This window comes from Triticum aestivum, unplaced genomic scaffold (assembly GCF_018294505.1).
Source record: "Triticum aestivum cultivar Chinese Spring unplaced genomic scaffold, IWGSC CS RefSeq v2.1 scaffold114573, whole genome shotgun sequence".
NCBI lineage: Eukaryota > Viridiplantae > Streptophyta > Magnoliopsida > Poales > Poaceae > Triticum > Triticum aestivum.
The window spans coordinates 10,206-12,994 of record NW_025226092.1 but is presented as its reverse complement, the minus strand read 5'-3'; the positions used below and the strand labels follow the sequence as shown (position 1 = coordinate 12,994).

Genomic DNA, 2,789 nt, shown 5'->3' with positions numbered 1-2,789 from the left:
CCGCCACCACCCACCACCAACCAGCCGCAGCCGGCGACCATGGCGGAGGAGGCCGCGGCAGAAGGAGCGACGCCTCTCCTCGGCAACCTCCCAGATGAGATCGTGATATGGGAGATCCTCGTCCGCCTCGACCCCAAATCCCTACTCCGCAGCCGCGCCGTCCGCCGCGCCTGGCGCGGCGCCACCTCCACCCGCCGGTTCCTCCTCGCCCACCACGTCCGCCAACCCGCCCTCCCCATTTTCTCCAGCGGTGGATGCCGTAACTTCCTCGCCTTGGACAACCGGGCCGCCCAGCTCCACACCATGGCCCGGCACGACGAGCCCTTCTTTCTGGAGGCTTCCTGCGATGGCATCCTCCTCTCCAGGGCTTATTCTGGCTGCCGCCTCGCCGTCTACAACCCGGCCACGCGTGAGGCTTCAGGTGTCCACCGTGGGGCTTCAACATCGTGGGAGTGTACCGGCTGCTGCTGACTAATTTCATGGCTCCTCAAAGCCAAACTGGATGCTATGTTCGTCCGCTTGGTTCCGACCAGCCACCGAGGTACATTGGGTGGCTGGAGATGGTAAAAGTGCTGTGCATAGAGATATCAGCCCTCATCCGTGATAGCCTGCATTGGTTCCTACTTGAGGATAGAAAACATGTATTGGTATTTGACACCACCACCGAGTCGTTCCGGCACATGCGTGCTCCAATTGTTCCTGGCGGCAGTGACCCTGGCCTGTTTGAGATGGATGGCACGCTCGGCATCGATTGCCATAATGATGCCATGGAAATTGTCACTATATGGGTGTTGCAGGATTATGAAAGTGAGGTTGGGGACATAAAGTACCGAATCAAATTGCCGGTTGGTGAAATCAGGGACAAGTTTAGAGACGATGGTGAAAGATGGGGTTTGGGTGTTGGTGTTCTTTCAGGGGATGGTGACGTGCTCTTGCTGCTCAATTTTCGTGGGTGGTTACTTCAAGTTGACAGTGACGGAAAATTGATTGAAAGTTTCGATTGTGGTCATAGAGACCTGCAGATATATGAATATCGTCTCAAACAAAGTCTTGTCCAGCATACCTTCTTCCCGGCTCTAAAAAGTTATGCTGGTAGTGCCTTGCCTTTGATCTGATGGCTGTTGAGTGGGATAGTGCTTTTTTCTGCCTAGCTGCCGTATCCTCATGAGCTGCAATATCTATGGATTCGACCAAGTATGAGCCTACTGGCCTCCTCTTTGCTTTGCATTGATGTATATAAGTTACTACCAAAAGCTCTGGCTATAATGTGGTTGCATGCAATCTGTGCTTGTCTTCATAACCTTTCAGGCTGAAGTGACTAGTGTGTGCGTTGATGCTAAAATAAAGATGTCATTTTGCTCTGCTTTGGAAATATTTGCCTTTGATGAGCTGACGGATTTGGCTTTGCTTTATGTTAATTATCTAGTGGTCTTAGTGCTGAATTGTTAGCTTTCTATATCCCTCATGTCACTGTTTCTTGGATTGAGGAATTTATTTTACCTTTTCACCTAGTGGTCTTCTTAATAGTCTATATTTAGGGTTTTTCCTGTTTCTATCTTTTGTTGAAGCTGACGATGAAACAGGGGCGAAAAAATATCACTTGTTGACTTGCAAACATCATCTGATTAGAAGAGCTTGTAATACTAGCAGTTCTATTAAATGGTTGCATCATAGTGAATGAAATATTCTGCCATAATTCAGTTTTCTCCGTGAATCAATTACATCTTGGTAGGTATAGGTCTTATGGAGACTTTAAGCTTGTCATCATAGAGAACTGAACATGGTTATATTTGTCTCTTTCCAGTGAGCTGTAATATTTTCTAGGATAGACTGATGCTTTTTTTTTAGAAAAGGAGGATGACCCCCGGCCTCTGCATCTGGGAGATGCATACGGCCACTTTATTGATTATTCTCGAGGACCTTACAAAGTATTACAACAATATGCCTGAATCCGCCATCTTGGCAACATATGCCACTACTCCTATCCATATGATGAAGGGGTGCTACCTGGGCCACATACCCGGTCTACTCACCTAAACCTATCATCAAAAGCCAGAAGCTTCAGCCTAGCCACATACCGGGTCTGGGGCATAAACTGGTCTGACGCACTCACATGTGTCGTCGCCGCCATCTTTCATAGGTCCGTCTTCAGAGCAGATATTGAGGCTTCTACCTTGTCAGGCCACTCCGTCATCGACGCCACCTTGACGCCAAACAACTACCTCCACCTGCGCGAGTCCATCCCCGCGCATCGGGCGCCGAGTCTCCACTGCACCACGCCGCCGAGATTCGCCGTCATCAATGTGAAGGATGAAGTACCGCTCCACCAATAAGGCACCCGCTGCTCCCTCGATCCCGTGTACGCCTCCAAGAATGACGCCCCCAAGGAGGAAACGACACCAACGCGTCGCCGTCATCCGATCAACTGATCTAGGGTTTCCCCCGGAGGTAGCGGATAGAGGTCTAGAGCTTCTCCACGGCGATGCCTTCAAGAAGGTAATGACACCACAGGGTGCCACCAACGCCGGTCTTGGCAACAAGCCGAGCACAAGGTTTTCACCCGGATCCGCTCGAAGAACCTCCATCACGTATTGTGCGCACGGGTCGCCGCCGATCTGAGCCGCCGCACATCGAGCAAGCCGCACCGGGCAGATCGGATCTGTCCGGAGGGCAAACCACACATGGCGCCGACCCAACCACCAGGCCCTCCATACCGCCACCGCCGATCCGAGGACAGATGGTCCGCCGCTGCAGATCCGGCCACCACCGCCGAACGCAGCCAAGGCCGC

General features: G+C 51.8%; 1 pseudogene; it reads left to right on the top strand.

The window, feature by feature from the left end:
• Window positions 1-39: 39 nt before the first annotated feature.
• Window positions 40-1,115, top strand: LOC123172461 (uncharacterized; annotated as a pseudogene).
• Window positions 1,116-2,789: the final 1,674 nt, after the last annotated feature.